Here is a 20739-nt window from a genome sequence, read left to right as displayed (position 1 = left end):
CTCTGCAAGCTAGTGCTCCGTGTATCTCATCGTCAGCGTTGCCCTGTCTGCTGTATGTGAATATTTTTCTTTTGCTCTTATTTTTTTATATTTTTATATCTATCAATTTTATTTTTAAGTATCCGTCTGTTTTCTGTTCATCTCTACATTTGCCGATATTGCTTTGGTGATATATACTCAATCGTGCTCTCTCTCTCTGTTTCTTTCTTTCTTTCATTTTACACGTGTCGGTGGCGAAAAGTTACATAAACTATACTTTTTCGCTGTCGCGATATGCACACGCTATATCCACACTTATGGAGTGTAGTATACGTGTGTGTACGGGTGCGATGTGCGAGCGTGTGTGACCTACACGATTCATCATGAATATTGAATTGTTTACGCACAGCTTTTAGCGTTCGAATAAATTGAAATATTTTACGATTAGAGAAGCTCGTGTACAACCTGCGAATGTACATACCGTGCGTAGGATACACGCAGGCGTGCGGCATCCAAATCTCCGAAATCGGATTACTTTTGCAAAGTATAGATGACGTTTCGATCCATAAATAGTAACACAATCCGTGCATCAAAGCCTGGCAATACATTTCTACTTATCATTCGGTAATTAAGGATTTCACGATTGGCTAAATTACACTCCCAAGGTCTCCGGAAATAAATTCATACATATGTATATAAATCGTAGGAAATCGAACGTTTTTCAGAGAAATCATGTTACACGCTCTTACACAATCCGTTGCAGTTTAATCACTCCGACCGATTTGTATATCTAACCGAAGTGATAAATCGTATCGCGTAATTCGTTGGTAAGAAGATTCGAGATTGGTAATCGGCTCGAAAGGTGGAGATATATTTTCTCGGGTTCATTGTGCCGATTGGAGAACTGCGCACGTGCAGCAATTCCTTGTCTGCAGACGCATACGCACAAAAGAGTGGAAGCACGAAAAACCTGCCGGGAAAGTACCTACATTAATTTCTTTTATTTCCATCTCGTCTTTTTCCCCCCTCTACTTCGTCTTATTCTAATACCCTCCTTACAGGCATTCGTCGCGTACAATACGGAACCGGATTCACGAACCAAGGATCACCGCGATATCTAGGTCACGGCACAAAGGTTTTATTTAAATGTTGTCGTCAGATGCGGCGAATTTGGTCATTCGGACAGCTAGCTTTATATATTATACCTGCTTCTTTATGCCTCATACCCGCCTTTCTCTCGCGTACCTTACCTGTATACCTTGTACGTACGTAGGTATGCCCCACCCTTTTCAAGGATCAGGACCGCGCGATCATCCGTAGGGGTTCCTATTTCTGCCTCCACGCACCGGCACGACGGACATTTTACTATTTTTATGCGTCATTGCGGTAACGGGTGGCTCGATCTTTCCCACCGGTTTGATCGAGCTTTCTAAGACTTGGTCTTAAGGGCTACCCTGATCGATTTCGACGTTGACGCACGTATCCCGAAATATCGAAGTTCGCGTGTGTCAAACGGAAAAGACGATTAGACAGTCCCGTTCTATACGAAATTCTGAACAAAAACGCTCCAACACCTTTTCACGTTACGCAGAAATAACGAAATCGCGGTAGTGAAATCGTAAAACACGTTTATTTTTTCTTATTTTGGAAAACGCACGCAGAGTCTGATCGTATCGAGTTTTCAGAATCGTAAAGAGATGTGCAAGGTGAAATTCGTACGGATTGAACCAGATTCGACAAATACATCTTACAGTCAATTCACATCTCGCGAATTCTGCAGGTGGTTACCCGTATACTTGTTTTGGCGGTAGAAATATAATAACCGGAAACTCGTTTAAACCCGTAACTCTTCTTTCATCTCTACGTACCTTCAATCACGTGCATACGGAGAAATGTAGGAACACTTGTGAATGATAAATTTATCGGAGAATCAGATTTCCCTTGTGGCTGCTGTCGCCGATGCAGAGATAAGTGGTGCAATTTTTTTTTTCCTTATTTCTTTTTGCTCGCGTCTTCCTCCTCCTCCTCCTCCTCCTCCTCCTCCTCCTTCTTCCTCTGCTTCCTACATAATCTTTCGTCTTCTCCGTTTATTTTCATTCTTTATGGTTATGTTGCGTAATAACCCGCGTAAAAAAAAAAAAGAAAAAAGAAAAAATGAGCAGCTGTTTGCCTGCAGGCACCGCGTTCATTTCTCTTTCTGTGCAGTCGAACACTTTCTTGCTGCATTATGCGTCGCGTCTAGCAGAGCCGTACACCCGACACGCAACATGTACCAGTTCCTCCTCTTCCATGCCCATTGTTCCACGGGAGACATGCTCGACCGGGATATTCGACCTGCTGACCCATTTGTCGACGCTCCGTTTGTCCCTCATCCATCCGTGTACACCTCTGTAACATACTTGTCGTAATGCCGTAACCATCGCTCTTATTGCGCGCGTTCTGCCCCGCGGACTCGCTTTTATTTAGAAAAAAAAAAAAAATGTCACCGTTTGACGTCCCACTCTGTATAATGTAACCAGATCTTCAACTGCAAACTCGACGTTGAAAAGTTCAACAACCGCGTATGTGAGAACGGATTACTTTCATACTCCATCCGGACGAAGCATCTTTTTTATTCATCTATTTATTTATTTATTTATTTTCATTTTTCTATCCAAATACCATATCGTCATAGAGACATTTTTCCGCGCAGTGGAAACAATCGATGAACATATTTCTGTTGTTAATCCGATCGAGTGTGTAAACGTCCGCAGGATACTCCCGGAATTAACTATGATTCGAGGCTGGATTCATTCGACATATTTCGGGAAAAGTGGTTGAAATTTATTATATAGGTATCGGTTGAAGAAACAGGCCGAGAGATATTTTCAGTTTTCGTTGCTATCGAGTACTTGATTATACGTATACGTATGTAATATTTTATTTTTATTTTTTACGACAAACCGAAGAAACGCGTCCCGCAATGTTCTCGGTTATGAAAAATGAAAACGAACTTCCCAAAGAATCTAATTAGATATTCATTTATTTTTCCTTACATCCGCGCAAGCAGCAAAATACCGGATCGCACCGATTGTGAGAGTGAAATCTTTTCTTCCTTTCGCATCTATGCCCTTCCACGTGTACAAGGACGATGATGTTAATAACTATGGTAATAATAATAATGGTAACAGGGTGGGTAAAAAAGAAGGGGCTGGTTATACGGCAAAACGGGATCCATTGTCACCGTCGGACTGACATTTTTACGACGTGAATTTACTATTTTGGTTAAACAGAATTTTCGCCGGGCTGTAAAGACTCTCGACCAAATGTACGTGCCTGCTCAGGTATACCATACCTAACCTACACAGAAACCACGTCGCGGCTCAATCGGCGAAACCGACTCGTTTTACGACCGATAAAACGCCACGGTAACGCGCAACGACCCCGGGCTCTCTATTGTTTGCGTTTTTCCTCCTCATCTTCATCATTCGACTCGAGTCGACTAGTCCTGAAAAATTTTCGTGCGGGCCTTTCAAACCCCTGTTATTGACGGAGAGGGGGAAAGGAGGGGGGGGGGGGGGGGGGGGGGGGATATATGAAAAACGTTTCATGAAATTTGCTTCATATTGAATTTTCTTTTTATCGCATACACATGCACGCGTACGTCTCGACTCTCGTATACTCGAATTATTGGCACAATATTTTTTCATGGGCAGAGGTGATGAACGAAATAAAAAAAAAAAAAAGACGGATAAAACACAGAACAGGAAAATCCAGAGTCTGCATACAATTTTATACTATCGAGACGAATTCTGACGATTCTACATTTTTTACGTTCTATACATATTCCGACCTTCTATGTTTTTTTTTACCTCTCCATTCTTCGACTTTCTACATTTTTGAATTTTATAAATGAAATTTTCGATTCTTTGAATAATCTATATTCTGATCCGTCTATTTCTTAATCTTTCTGTATTTTCACCCCCACCGTTTATCCATTCTCGTCATATTATCCCTCTTTCGAGTCGAATATAGAATTCTTTTGACACTCGGTATAATTTCATACCGTAACCCCTCGTGATTCTGAACATTCGTTATGTGCGAGTGGCGAATAGGCGCGTCTGTGAAATTATATAGTGTCAATCGATGCTCGTTCGATACGACCGAGATTTTCCTTCACACCCTTTCGTTCTCTTTGTTGCAATACCCCCGCGCTTTGCAAAACGTGGGAAACCGGTGCTAGATTTTATAACAGGTATCATTGATCGGCGTACCTCGTACGTCGATTCGATGCAGTGGGGTAGACGAAACTTTTAATTAACGCCTTTGGGCTTGTTTTCCTTTTTCTTTGTTCATCTTTCTTTTTTTTTCGATTACGTCGCGTCTTAGTTTTGCGCCTGGGTTGTCATCGTAGCGACTGTCGTTATAATCTTAGTTTTAGTATATTATTTATTCATTCGCTTATTATTCTCTGTTTCCAAACTGTGTCGACTTATCTTTCGCGCTCGTTCCACTCTCCTACTTCCTTATCTATACAACATATCTCGTTATAGTCAAATTATTATACGCTCAAAATATCCACTATTTATATGCGCGAGACAAACAGAACTATCAACGATCATATTTTTCGGCTGCAGGCTGCTCGATTGTCTTCGAACGATTAATTTGTAATAACTGGCTAGGCGTACAATCAGAGCAACCGGTTTATTAATTTCTTTCCGCTGCCTTGTGTCGTCTCTTTTCAAACCGCTAATTATTCCCTGCATTCTCATCGATTCTACTCCACTAATCGCAAGGTGACTAATAAACGGCGTGACACAGATTTGTCGCAACTCTCAATGAATCACTGCAGCTACGATTCGCTTACCCCATATACCCACGTTACACGTACCTACACGTGCATACGCATTGCTCCCGAAGAATCGATACGCATCGTTTCAAGTTTGCGTAAATATAATTCATATCACTCTGTGACTCTTTGAAGCAATTGTACAGGAAAACGTTACATCCGCGCAAAGGTTAACAATTAGGTAACAAACGTGCGTCCTGTTGTTTTGCGATAATCGTACACAAATCGCAGCACTTATTCGCATGCTTGTATAATTATTTACGTGTACATTTTTGCTGTATTAATTTTTATTTATTTTCTTACAACAAACACCAACGAAAAATCATTGTTCACGATCTATTTATCGACTGTTGAATCAGAGTTTCGAAACAACATACAAATTACAAGCTTCCGCACGCGACGGACGAGAAAACTATAATATGCGTAACCATTTGATTATTGCATAGTGCCGCTGCACCCTGGAGTGCAGAAACTAACTCGTGTATTTATAACCGCATATGAATAAATTATTGTATCGGCCTCGTGAGCGCGACTTACGTAATTCGATAATGTTATACCGTAACCTATATAAAATATTTCGAAATCGCAATCCCGATTTAGACACATCGATGCAGAAATTATTCATTAGCGGTAAAGTTAATTCTTGAATCTTTCACCGCCTCGTAACAACGACCCTTTAGTATTATTAATACTAAAAATGGTAAAAAAATTATTCCCAAGCTTCGTTAAAGTCCGAGTTTTCTTTTAAAAATTTTTCCAAGCAGTGAAAATTGATAAACAAGCAGTTTTCACAAGACCTGTAACACCGGGGGCGTAGCTCAGATGGTAGAGCGCTCGCTTAGCATGCGAGAGGTACCGGGATCGATACCCGGCGCCTCCAGTTTCACTTTTTTCATTTTCATTTCAATTAATCACGGGAAGAGAATAGATTTGGCAAGAAGGAAATTCAAAAAAAAAAAAAAAAAAAAACAACTAAGAAAAATAAGAAAAAGTTGACAACAAAAGTGAAATGAAGAAATAATAAACGGAAATTACGAGGTCGGTGAAAAGAAAACCGTCCCGAGCTTGCGGCACGATAACGTACGTTATACGTATAGGTAAACGTTGAGAGACGTTGACCCGTGAGTCATTGGGTTAGTCGCATTGAGAATTCTCCTCGTATGTATATTTATACACATTTATACGGAGAATGCAGAGCTAGAGTGTATTACAAGGTACGCTTACGTATTTCCTATACCTATACGTGCATACCATGTGTCTATGAATATATACGACAATTTTATACACGTGTATGCAAACATACACGTGTTACATGTGTCATGAGACGTTGGCGCTTTATCGAACCAATTAAAATAAATTCAAATGACAAATTTGAAATGTAAATCACTGTATTCGCGTTTTCAATCCTGAGAAGCCCGCATTTTCCTATTCGATATATTTACCTCACCTCTTTTCCCCCCTTTTCCTCCCTACAACACAATAAGTTATACATTTTATATTATAATAATAGGTACCGCTCGGTATTTCACATCCGCACAGTAACGCGATTATATTTTTCCTTTTGTTTTATTCACGTACGTAACATACTACCACGCGGCAAGGAATTAGGCAATAATTTTTTCACCGGAAATTGCGGTTTCATTTCTACTATCTTCCGGAAACGTCGAAGAAACCCACGGTCGCATAATGCAACGGTGCACTGCATGAATTGAATTTTATTTTCTTATTTCTTAGTCATACGTGTTATAAATATTTTAGGCACCTGCCGAGTTTACTAATTGAAACAAACTTGTTATCCGTACGTATTTTCATATTTCCAACACGAGTTTATATGTAGCTATACGTATATTTTCAGACCATTTTTCGGAGTATAGATAAACTACGGAGACGATTTTTGATATAATTTTTTTGTTTCAAGATACGTATATGAATTCAAAGAGGTACGTAAATTCGCAAAACCGATATCACAGAGATAAACTCGCTGCGTAGATTTGTTAATTAGGTATTTTTACAATTTATCTCATATTTTTCAGTTTTTCACGTCTCCTTCTCTGTTTTCTTAATAAAAATGACACCGGATAAATTTTCGTATATGAATAATAATATGAATAAGAATAATGGTAATAACTCAACTGCTCTGTTTCTTCCGTCATTATAAAACGTGTATATTAACAACGTGGAAAACCCTGAAATTTTCTCAATCTCGTACGGCAAAACCTGGCTGTAAGTAATAGAAGTTTATTATACGCGTGTAGCGTGTGTATAGTTCAAATCGGTGATTATTATTGCATTCACTCGTCGAAAACATCGTATTATTGAATCCTGGCATAATTTACTTCGCTAATAACGAAGAAAAGAAAAATACCTAACACTATGAAACACACTGAAATCACCGGCAGTTTATTGTGACTAAATTTGCATACTTGCGCATGGTATAAATTACAGATAAAAATTTACCCTGCGCTTTTGTCAAAAGCACAAATATAACGCGGTGTCGTCGGGTCTAAAAATGACCAGAAATAATCGATTATTTTTCCTTACAACACGTTTTTGACTTCTAACACCCGCGAACGACGCAATACAATATCAATTTATGCGATTACAGTATCAATTGTTATCATTGTCTTATTTACCGAGTACCTATTCGACGTAACAGGTGAAAGATGAATGAATATTTTCACCCTATATTGAAAAAACTATTTTGAACGAAACTATAAAATATCAAAAAACTTTACCGCCAACAAGACTCCGTACTGAAATTTACGAGATTTTGGTTTCAAATACGGAATAATCGATTAATCGATTAATTCTTAACCGATTCAATCGAGTCGTGTTCGATTATTTTCTTTGGACTCGATCGATCGATGCGTCGATTATTTCTAGTTTAGCTTAGTGAAAAAAGGACGTTTTATAGGTTATTGCGGCAATTGCGCGAATCAACAACACCTCGCGTGCCTATGAATTATAACACGGAGAGTGAGTGCACGGCGTGGCTCGAGGAGAGCTTTTACCGATCGTTGAACCCGCCGGTTCTAATACTAACCTAGGCTAACACCGCGGCACGACGTTGCCGGGAATACAAAATAGCGCACGAAATTACCGAGTCTCTTCGTCGGACTCGCCCTGCTTTCGGGCTACATTCCGGGTGGAAAATTAATAAAACGCGTACCGCATGCCGGACGAGTCGCGATGATTTCGCCCTCCGAATAAGGGAGAGGAAACTTGGAGGCAGCCGCGGGGTGAAATCGGTTCACAAATTTCGTCATTCGGTTTAGAGCCATTTTTTTTTTTTTTTTACCTCTTTAATTGACGGATTTTTGTCTTTTCGTGTGTTTTTTTTTTTTTTTTTTTTTGTTGCACTATTTATATAATCGAGCGAACGACGATTAGCTGGGTAATTGATCGCTTGGCAGGCGGTGAAATTTTTTTACACCGAAACCCGTAAAACCTACGTATCGTTATTTATTACCACGAGTATCTATCGCCGTACAAATTTTTAACCGAGTAAATAATTCACGAGACCAGCCATTCGTCGACACTATATAATTTTTATCTCCAGAGTTATAATTCTTTAATTTGTCGACTATCACATTCCCAACGCGATGGTATGTATCTGGTGCTATTTCTACTTCTGCCGCTACTTGGAAATGTTGGAAAAATAATACGAAAAATTGATATCGCTCTGTTGTCATATCGTTTTTGAAAAGCATTCGCCGAAAAGACGGTACGTAACGATCAGTCCCATGAATTTCTTTAACCGATACACAGTAGTTGTAAATTTTCAATTTAACGATAAATTAACGAACGACAAAATTGGTACGTTTTCGTTATTGTATAAACAATATGCAATGGATCATATTTCTTCGTTGACCTCGTTTTAGAAAAAAAAAGAAAAAAAAAAAGAAAAGAAAAGAAAAACCTAAAATTTATCGACAATATTTCTCTCGGATTAAATTGTCACATTTTTATATTCATTTATTTGCATGTACGTATTAATTCGTTCGTTTCGTCGTGGATGATTGTAAGAAAGAACAAAAAAAAAACAACATCGAGAAGGCGAAAACTTATCTCAACTCCGATGAATCAAACCTCGCGACAAAACCGACCGATATAAATTTTGTACAAAGAATATGACACTTGTATAACACAGCTGATCAAAAAATAAAACAATTTTTTTTTTTATCGTTGCTCTGCTTTTTTTCCAAGAATTTTCGTCTTTCAGAACGTAGAACTTACAAATAAAATCAAGATTATATTAGATTTGCTCTAGTTTTTATGTTATTGTAGTATAGCAGGGGGCGTTTCTTACGTAATCATGATCTTGTTTGTAAATTCTTTGTTCTCAAACAGCCAAATTTCTCGAAAAAATCAGAGCAATACCGAAATCATTTCTTTTTTTCTTCATTAACTTCAGATATCACGTGTCTCCCGAAATAAAAAAAATAAAGATATACCCATTCGCATTTTCCTTACACCGAATGCACGCATGCACTCGCCGAGTGTCTCTCTTCGAGTGTATAAAGCGTTGCGCAAGTAGTCGTCGTACCTTATCTACGAGCGTAAGGTATAACAAGGTACTTAATTGAACAGGTTGCAAGATTGTCTGCACAGGCGCGTACTCTCTTATGCGTTACCCCCTACTTTTTGATTCCCAGTTTTTTTCCCGTCTGCTTACGATTGTGCATCGCGCGATATTGTGGAATTCCTTTTGCGATAAATTGGAAAAATTGTTGTACTACGATAAATTTTCGTACTCGGTTTGAAAATCCTTGGATTCGAAGCTCGTTGTACGTCGTACCTACTCGAGTTGTTCGATTAGAATAAAAACCGTTGTCGTCCCAAACACGTCTCGTGTAGTGTAAACCTTCTCCGAAATGAGGATGTTTCTCTCCGCGCGATTTCCAACGTCACCGCCACACGCGTTGGGCATGCGAGATGAAAGAAATCAACGCATTGCGTGAGACGCCGAGTATCCTGCGTTTAGGAGGTAAGGGAACGTGACGAAAGATCGTTGACTGAATAACGACTCATCAACGAGATCGAATCTACATGTTTTTATCTCGCGTCAATTCTCCGTTCACCTGCTTCCGAATTACAAAAATAAATAAATAAATGAATAAATAAATAAATAAATAAATAAATAAAAAGTCAAAGAAAGAAAGTGAAACCCCAACGCGTAGACTTTTTTTGGGACGTTTTACTCCGATCGTCTTGGCTTTCCTCATACGATACGTATGATGCAAGAACGCCGAGGTGTTTGCACTCTGTCTCCATATCGAGGATATAAAAACTTTTACTGCCGGGTATTTGTGTGCATGCACGCACGTGTGAGGAACACATCGAGCAAGCGGACAGTGGGCAGTGTCACTTGCAGGCGGTGAAAGATACTCGCGTGTCTGGTTGTGAATTTCAAGGTATTTGCGTGGAAGAACGCAACCCAAGGACTACGATAAATATAAAAATATGCCCCCTGTATTTTGTCGAGTAAAAATTCGCAATGTGACGCAAGAAGATGATACGTTTTCTCATGCCATGGGCATTGTAATATCACGTACAATATCTATACGCATTGAATATCGTAGGTGGCACGTATAACGGCGTCGTCAAGCGCTCGACGACAGACGACGAATGACGGACGTCGAACCGAAAGTGACGATTGAAGAGAGAGAGAGAGAGAGAGAGAGAGATTGAAAAAGAAAAAGAGAAACTTGGCTCCTCGACAGACGGCGGGCGAAAAAATAGTCTATGGGGAAAAGTTGAAAAGAAAAAAAATTGCAATTCGAGTTAGAAACGCAGTGCGGAAGACTTGCGGGAAGAAGAAACAGCGAATGCAATGTGGAATATAACCTGTAGAGAGAAGTTGGATGTTCGAAGATAATTATAGGCAAAAGTCGAAAAACATCGCCTTATTGTCTAGGAAGGTTTTATTTCGGGAGGTAGGTGCGAAAGGTGTGGGTAAATATTGGATCTAAAATTATAATCGGCACGTGCGAATAGTCGAGTGGAATATTTCGGTGATTATGTATGACGTGAGTTTACTTAATTTAAGCACGTATATATACATACATATATATATATATATATATACACACGCAATAGTATACATAGTAGTAAAAACGGTTATGCACAGACGATATTTGGCTAGCGAGTTTTAACCTATATTGTACGCCTCTCATAACGATCTTATTATACACACGTATTTATACGATAATCGTCGTATAAGCACGTTGAAAATTGCCGTATTACTTTATTATCACAGTCAGTATCGCCTTATCATCCGCATTATTAGCGAACGCGCGGTAAGTACGCGTGTAATTTTTTTCTTCTCACCCTCGTCCCTCAGCTTCATTACACAGTCATGTTTATGTATGATGAAAGAAAATAAGAGGTAAAAATTAAAATCCGTTTACTTGCCGATTTAAATAATGTTGCATAAATAATACGTAATTATTACAGGAGAATAATCGATGGTATTTTATGTCGCACGTATACCCACCTGTGCGTAGATAGTGCAGAATAAATTGGATCTTGTCTATAATTACAGCGCCTATTTACCTCGGTCCTACGTTCAGGGTGCTATTAATAATCGTCAGCCAGGTGCCTAAATTCGCTGTTCGCGGTGCAAGTGCCGACGGGCCGCATCCATCCGGTCTTTTAAACTCGCATTGTGTCACCCGACTGCCACCGGGTTACTCGAGGTCGATATTTTTAACTCCGGTAATAAGACTGTTGCTAAGGTATCAGCTGGTCGTAGAAGCTGAGACCTCCTTCTATCGCAGGGCCCCCTTAATGACCCAGGGCCGTGCCGAAAACTCGGGGCGCTGACGATTTTTGGGGAGGAAATTGAAAATCAAAAATAATAAATAAACAAAAACTCCGCAGCTCTAGCGACGTTCGTTAAAACATTGACCATTGTTCGTCGTGTCTGATTCGCTATTCGATGCGAAATGGAGAAGAGTTATTTATATTTATACGCGGATAAATGTAAAACTTGTACGTACACTCAACGTGTAACGTGTGTATAAATCGTGTCTACGTACGTTGTGTTAAAAATAAAGATCTCGATTATCGCTTCTCGACAAATCGACGACGCGGTTGTTATTCGACGCGGTGGCTGCGATTCAAGAAAAGCATTCGTCTATCTGTATTGTATAGCCGTACGTAGGCGTGTGCACGCTGCACAACGATCGAGTGCAATTTTATTCTTATAATTAAATACGTGATTGACGATGTTGATACGTCAGAATTCGATATTCATAATTCCGATCATTTCTTCCTCTCACTTTGCTTCTGCAAAGTTTAATCGACTCTGCATTGCGTGTATTTCACATTCGACATTTTTAACACAGTACCGCATGATGCAGCTGCATCGGACACGTCATTATACGCGTTACGAACAAAGTCTCGTCATTAATAAGGAAATTTTTACAAATGCTGAGCATACATTTGTGTGTGTGTGTGCGTGTGCGCGCAAAGTGTCGCAAGTTACAGGAAATTTAACAAATATCGCGTTACGTATGATTGTTTTATTTATCTGATTTTCACGAGAGAGGGAGAGAGGGAGAGAGAGGGAGTAGGATAAAAAAAACCACTTTCGGGAGATTATTCACCTAATACGTTTCGTTTCCGTTCTATGAATTTTTTATTACACTCCAAGCACAACGGACTTCCGTATTTCGTATCCTATATATATATATATATATATATATAGGATTTTCCTTCGTCTTCAGTTGCGTCAGCTGTTCTATAATTCAACAAAAAGTCCGTTTCTTTCTATCCACGCGCTGTTTTTAAAAATTTTTTGTTCCGTACAATTCGCTCTCTGCATCGCCAAGATAATTCATCGTTTAATTAACGTTTTTCCCATTTCTATATACCTATATTATCATATTTACCGGTACAGTCGCGAAAGAGATTTTCGCATCGATACTTGATTATACGCGAATGATACAGTAATTGAATCGTCGTCGTACGAACAATTTCATGATTGTAACGTAGTAAGAAAATGAAAGAAAGGAAAAACACCAACAGCATTATATAACAATTAATTATTTATCGCACGTATGGTATGACAAACGATTTATGATGCTTGTAATATATATCATATACATATATATATATATGTATATATATATATACATGCGCAGTAACAATGCACTGTACTCTAGTAAAAGGATTCTGGCATAGAATCTTCCCTGCAGGGTCACGTACACGTAACACATAAACCAATATGTACATACATCATATGCATTCAATTAGAAATATTTATATCTCACGACTTTCGTCACTCATGCGCTCTCTGCCCGAGGATAGACTTTCTTTGTCAATACGTCAGTCGAAGATGAAGCAAAACGAGAAAGAGAATAAGGAAAATTAGACCGCGATTTACTCTTTGATAACGATTGAAGGACAAGTACGCGACGAATTGAGCCTGTGAATATCGAAAAAAAAACTCCAGGCTTCCGCAAATCGATTTCCCGATACACGGTATTACAATAACGGTACAAAGGAAATGAGGAAATCTGTGAAATTGCAGGAGGAGGGGAGGGGTGGGAGTTAGTGGTCGGTAGGCACGGCCCTGGCCTCGCCTTCCCCTCCACCTCGGCGAGAGTGGTTATCCCCTCCATCGCACCACCGGCGTCCAGATGAGCCTCGAGAACCGGCGTCGCCTGCTAGCCGGCGTTCAGTTGTTTCAGTTAGCAACCGGCGTTCGAAGAGCGAGGGTGTCGACGGTCGGTAAAACGATACGCGGAACGAAAAGAAGCCGGGTAAAGGACTAAAAATCAGCGTTGCCTACCGTCGTTGTTGTTGTCGTCGTCGTCGTCGTTACATGTATTTCAGTGAAACAAGGACGCGTGATTGTTGTTTTGTGTTTCGGAGGAGATAACATACGTACTGTAATAAAGAAATGAACTATCGACGTCCCCTCTGATATATATGTATATATATTTTTATATATATACGCTAGTTGTCCGTCTCTTGTAATATTTCTACGCTTCCGCCTCTCTTGTTTGCAATATTATTCTTGTTACCACTGTTTGTCAGTTTTTAACACCGGGGGAGAAAATAATGACCGGCTTAACTTGATCAAATCCTCGTTGAACGTCTGATCCGAGGTTCGAGTAGATTTTGACGGGCAAACAGTTTCTTCTTCTTCTTCATCTTCTTCGTCATCTTCAAGCTTCGGTACGTTTCGTTAGATACGGCGGAGAATCGTTGTCGTTTTAATATCCCGTACCACCAATCGGCTTTGTGATATGAATCATCGTTTTATACCAGTTATCGTATACGGAAGTGAAAAATTTCGGACGCATCTTTGTTGATGTAAAAAGGCAGAGAGACGTAGAAAGAGGGATAATCGCCGAACTTGCGTACAACATTCGTCCGCGGACGTACTTTGTGCCATTTTTCCAAGCAATATATCAAAATTCCTGTGGCCGAGGGACTCGCAGGCAATCCGGAAACGGAGACGGGGACGATTGACGTCGGAGCTGCCGCTGCGAACAACATGGGTCAAATTGGAAATGACGTGAGTCCTTCTTCTTACAGCCTCCGACTTGCCGCGATTTAAACGCGCGTATTAACTCGTGTCGCAAGTCTTTTTCTTTCTTTCCCTTCGCATTCGCGTGTCGTTTGACTAAACATCTCGCGCGACAATGCTCTGTAATGTACTTAAAAGAAGACGCGATTGTCGTCGTCAAGCTTGAGAAAGCTAGCCGAGAAGCTCTCGAGTTCTTTGCCTTCTCGGCTTTATTGTTAGGTTCAATTGGTTTTGCGTGCGCGAGAATTTGTGTTGCGCTTGGGCCGACGACGCTCAGTCTTGCTTGCGTTTTTCCCCCTCGATATTCTTCTTCTTCTTTTTCTTTTTCTTTTTCTTTTTCTTCTCCTTCTTCTTCTTCTTCTCCTCCTTCTTCTTCTTCTTCTCCTCCTTCTTCTTCTTCTCCTTCTTCTCCTTCTTCTTCTTCTTTTTCTTTTTCTTTTTCTTCTTCTTCTTCTTCTCCTTCTTCTGCTTCTCCTCCTTCTTCTTCTCCTTCTTCTCCTTCTTCTCCTTCTTCTCCTTCTTCTCCTTCTTCTTTTTCTTTTTCCTTTTTCTTTTTCTTCTTTTTCTCCTTCTCCTTCTTCCTTTTCTTTTTCTTTTTCTTTTTCTTTTTCTTCTTCTTATCCTTCTTCTCCTTCTTCTCCTTCTTCTCCTTCTTCTCCTTCTTCTCCTTCTTCTCCTTCTTCTCCTTCTCCTTCTTCTCCTCCTTCTTCTTCTTCTTCTTTTTCTTTTTCTTTTACTTCTTCTTCTTCTTCTTCGAGTCCTCGGGGACAGTTCGACGCCTTGGCACAACTCTGTCCATCTTAATATCTCATCCCACGTACCGAGGGTTCAAGAGACCGTAAGACTGAGCCCGTTTTTCAAAGATCGTACGTATGATAATTGTACCTACCCGACTTGCATACTTGTGCCGTAACATCATGTGTTTTTAATCGTAAAGAGAAAGAAGCTGCGAGTAACGTATCGGCAATTTTTCCCTCACGTGCCGCGCGTAGAGAAAAAAAAAAGAGAAAAAAAACCGGCCTGTCAAACGAGAATCAATCGATCGATAGATCCTATCATACCGCTTCTTTCTCGAGACCTCGACTTACAAAATAATATAATCTTACGTAGACAGCGTGTATCAAATGTATAAATGTGAGAACAGCCAGTCAGTCATATCGTTCGTACATTGATCGGTATTACAGGTAAAAACGCGCGCATGCTGCTCGATTTTATTTCCCTTCTCTTTTCTTATCGTTCTCTCTCTCTCTCTCTCTCTCGTAAAGTTTACGTTGTTATGTTATCATTATTTCCGATTTGTCCTTTCTTTCGCCGTCGACTTTTCTCTATGACGCGTAGAACTCTAAAACCGGTTTTGCGAAGGGCCGATAAACGAGCCCGAGGAAAGGGCGGGCGAGATGGGGGAGGGAGGGAAGCGATAAAGCTGAGAGAAAGAGAGGAAAAAAACCGTAATAAACAAACAAAGAAGAGGCGAGAGTCTCTCTCTCTCTTTCTCCCTCTCCCTCTCTCTTTCTCTGTTATGTACTCGTGTTATTCCAGTCGGGTCATAGCTCTCTTGGATCCGTGGATCGGATCGGATGGATCTCGGAAAATCGTGGGCAGTCCCTTTTATTGCTACGTGCGTGCTTCTCATTTCTTTTGTCCCATTTTTTTTTTTGTGTTTTTCTTTTTCTGAATTATTTATGGCTCGACTCATTGTTGCTGTTGCGTGGACTGTTGCGTAATTATTGTTGTTGTTATTATTGTATTATTATCTGCCCAGCCAGAGTAAATAGGCGTATACCTCATATAATCACGCATATAATCTGACATAACGAGGTTTAATTTGGCGATTTACGACGCGCGCCTCTTGACGTCCTACAACTGGGATACACACGCCATTCGACGAGAGAGAGAGAGAGAAAGAAGGAGAGAAGCCGAAGGTTTTTCCGGTTTCATTTACATTTGACATACATATGGCGAAAGCGTTATGATGACAATTTGCATAAAGATGATATTATCGGCATCTAGCCGACAACGCGTTGCACATGGCGGCGGATAGATGTTATACATAATACATGATGTATGTTTGTAGGCATGATTGTAATGAACCGCTGCCCAGCTATGCGCGTATTTGCATCCTTCGGAAAACACGCGACTCTAAGAAAGGGTTTGATAAAAATTTGGCGAATTAGATTTTGCCCCTTTTGCACACGCGGTGTAATAACGCGTACGTACGTGTACGATTACGATATCGCGGATAAACACGTGCCGGTGAAAAAAAAAAGACGGAAAAACTGGGCGATACGGAAGCGGAGGCAACAGAAAATTAAAAGTCAGATGTCCTTATTTTGTCGGTCATGTATTCCTGTTTATGAATATTCATCTGTAGCAATGCAATTCTGTAGATGCTGTTGCAGAACGCAGAACCAATCTTGCGTTTACGTACACATGTATCCTCAAAAGGCACCTCAGCTGTAAAAACTTGGCGCCTGGTACATTAAAGTGGAAACTATCGAGAAAAGTTTACTTTCCAAATTGGAAACGACCAAAATGACGATGTACCGTGTCCCGATAAGTATCGGTATCGAAACCTTTGCCTGCAAATAATATGGAAATCGAAATACTTAGCGCCAAGTTAGTATCAGATCACCGAGTTAGATTTTCGTGAGCATACACGACGATGCATGTAAGAAAGCTAAGTTATTCGTTACGATTTTTGCGTTCCAACATTTTCGACATCGTAGATATGTAAATCGGTGTAAATGCTATTTAACGGTTACTGTATCATCGGTTCATCACATTTTCGAACGTGGCTTTGACTTTCCCCGTCGCTCGGTCCGTTGTTAGTTGATATCGTACGTCACACGCCTGATGAATTTCTTACGAAATTAACTCATGTACGAACCGCACCGCCAAGTTATCGTAACTAGACCAATTATACCTCTCTGTTAATTTTTTTTTTCAAAAGATATTTCTTTACTTTTTACATGTTTTTCTTCCAACGTACAACGTACGCCTTTACCTATGAGACTAGGCCCGCGATGTATTACCGCTAAATATAAATATATGTATAAATATTATATACAAACAACATGGCCACCTTGGTAATCGGCTCCTATGATAAAATTATACGAGCGAGAGCGGTGATATTATATTATGCATTATTAGGTATACATGCATATGCGGGCTTGACAGTGTGCAAGTATATTTATCGCCTAGGCTCTCACGGTGAACAAAGTTTTGAATATTTAAAACTCGTCCGTGGCGCCAGGCTAGATTATAGCCTCTTTAGCTTCCCTTCCGAGCAGTCTGATCGCGCATTATACACGGTGCAGCGACTACGAAACAGTTTTACGGATTCTTGACTACCCGACACACGGACACGCGAGCACTGGGTGTGTATATCAATTTCAAACTATCTCCGCTTCCAGCTCGCTTCGTGGTTCTTGTTTTTTTTTTTTATTTATTTATTATTTTTTTTTATTTTTCGCTTTCGTTTTACACCGAAAATGGATAGCAAAAACTGTGTATAGAAATAATTTCGAATATTTTTCTTTCAAGCAATAAATATCATTTTTTTCATTTCCAACGAAAAGAAAAAACAAAAAGAAATAAAAACCGATAATAGTAATTGATTCGTATATTATACGTTTCATCAGATTCGATTCAGCGCGATGAATATATATATATATATATTATATATATTCGTTAAGGTTAACGATCATCATAGTCGGGTCTGTAAATTTTGTTTGGCGTTTCGATAAAACTTGCCGAAGCATTAGATTTCTTGGTTTGAATTTTATTTTTTCTTATTTCACCTGTCACATAATTTTCGAACCAATTCCCGACCGTTTGCAATCGAGTAATTACAGCGTGTAAGTAAATTGAAAGAGAAAAAATATATAAAAAATAAATAAAACCACGTATGTACATTAAAAATTTATCTAGTGATAAAAATATAATAACGAAGTAATTAACTTCCGTCATTACGGCAATGGGATATCACATGTTGACTACCTACACGGTCGTAATGATTTCTTGAACCTCTTTTGCAGCGGACAAATAACGTGTATTTAAAATAAAATTACATCAATTAATATGCGTGCGGTTGTAGGTACCAACGTATATTCGGTATCCGTTGAGCATCACGACAAATTATCTTTCCGATCAGTTTCCGTGATTCGCTCCGGGGAAAAACATCTCGTCGTCGCCTATGCTTATTCCCGTTTGGAGAAAGTTATTGTTTATGACATTTGTTTGTTAACGAACGAAGGGAAAGGTTGTTACGTGCGGCCGATCGCGCCGATTCCGTGCATGTTATCCTCAATTCTTCCCATCTTAGTAATTCTCACTAATTTATCAACTCCCATTTCATTATTCGTGTCCAGTGTAAAGAAGTGTTTCCCATTCATGCACAAATATCTGTGCATGATATATTTCGAAGTTGTATACGACGCGTTAGAAATCGAGCCAATGCCCTGTCACGCGTTATGGCATCTACGTACTACATAGATACCTAGGTGTGCGTGTGTGTGTGTGTCTATTATACATATATATATATATACATATACACATATATGTATGTACGTACAAAATACATGTATAACTACTGGATGGTAACAGGATTATCGATTGTTTGCGAACATGTGATATCGGCATTGATCGACGTCAGTTTGACGAGGGGATCGTGAATATGTATACATCCAGGCATGCATACATGACTACTTGTAGCTACGTCGAAGGCATATACTAGCTTATTTTCGGTGACGCACAAAGGGATTTGATAATAATAATAATGATGACGATGATATCGAAGCGAATGGATATACATGCGCACGGGGTGGTGTATGCGTATATAGAATACATGTACGCATGCGGGCACGCAGATAAATTCGTATAGGTATAGAATGACTTTCGCAGGAGGTTACATACATATGCTGGGCTGATTTCTCTCTCTCCCTCTCTTTCTCTTTGTCTCTCCATCGACTCTTCAACGGATTCGTAATTAATAATCCAATTTTACGCTATATTATACATATATACACGCGTGCGGACCTACATGTGATATAATACATTATTACATTACATATTATACGACGATAACAGGAGAGATGATTGGATTTTGTCTTTTTTTTTTCTGCTTTGCTTTTTTTTATCTTCATTTCTTTCTTCCTCCTTGTTATCTCGACGCAATTGCTCGGTCTGTGAAAAAAAAAAAAAAAAAAAAAGAAGAAGAAGAAGAAATAAACTGCACGCGGAAGTATGCTGCAGCAACAGCGGTAGGAGATGAAGAAGAAGGGCATGCAGGGGTAAGAATGTAAGGTTCCCGGTTGAGGATGGGGGCGGGGGTGGAGGTAGCAGCAACAGGGCAAATGTATGTACTTCGCGTGTGGTCACGTGGCAACGCGGGCCGTGGGGGCGATAATCGATACGGTGACGTCAGATAGGACCCGTAAACCAATCGCGGTTAGACCCGACCGACCGACCGACCGACTGCCTGACTGACTGATAACAAAGGAGCGACGAACTCCAGAAGCCCAATTTCCCTTTGTTTCGAGCTTTGTTCACATCGTCGCCTTCTTTCTTCTTCTTCTTCATCATCTTCGCATTACCTACGTGCGATTGGTATACACGTACATGCATACGCATGTACACATGTACACATATGCATATATGATACTTTTACTTGTTGTATGGCTTGTAATTGCGGTAATGTTGTATACATTACAGATATACAAATTTGTGTATAGTTATCGTATATGGGATAAGTGTAGCAACTATAACGTGTCACATACGGTGTAGAAATTGGTTTTTCTTCTATCGTAGGATGTATAATAACTCATCTATGAAATATCGCATGTATCGGATTGCTTCAAAAAATATACATGTGGATGGATACATTATTTTCATTACAGTCATTCCTTTCGCATAGTTTTTGTTATTCAATATCAATACTAAATCGATTGTGTTTTTATTCTAATTTTTTTTTTCTCCAATTCTCATGCAAACTTTCAACGTTATTCCCGTAGTATCGATTTATTTTCTTATTTTTCATTCACGCACACACGGAAGTAAGGCAGGAACGCGCGGTGTTGTTCGTTATCCGACAAACGAGCCAGTGTGTACACAGACACAAGAGAGTTGTATACAAATTTATGTATATATGCACGTATGTATACTAAATAGTCGTAAAAAAAAGCTCGTATGCACGAACCGGCGCGAGTGTGTGTCTCTTTATTTATGATAATTTGATGTCATTCGAACGAATACGACGAGCGCCAGATTCGGGCTGATGTTACTCTGCTGCTGCTGTGTGCTCCGATGGTGCAGTGGCGTAACTATTGATAATACGGATTGCTTGTGTTGGCTTTCTTGCGAGAGGCTTGTTGAGTTTAATCGAAACTCAACC

General features: G+C 39.7%; 1 protein-coding gene and 1 non-coding gene across 2 annotated transcripts in view; both read left to right on the top strand.

Moving 5' to 3' along the window:
* Positions 1-20739, top strand: part of LOC124185745 (sestrin-3) — a 109646-nt gene that overhangs the window by 69610 nt on the left and 19297 nt on the right. The gene's annotated exons all lie outside the window — the stretch shown is intronic.
* Trnaa-agc lies at positions 5615-5687 on the top strand. Its single transcript has one exon. It is a non-coding gene; the product is annotated as a tRNA-Ala (tRNA).

The sequence above is a fragment of the Neodiprion fabricii genome, chromosome 1 (genome assembly GCF_021155785.1).
Source record: "Neodiprion fabricii isolate iyNeoFabr1 chromosome 1, iyNeoFabr1.1, whole genome shotgun sequence".
Taxonomy (NCBI): domain Eukaryota; kingdom Metazoa; phylum Arthropoda; class Insecta; order Hymenoptera; family Diprionidae; genus Neodiprion; species Neodiprion fabricii.
The sequence above is the reverse complement of the archived record's forward strand: the minus strand, read 5'-3'. Positions and strand labels throughout refer to the sequence as shown.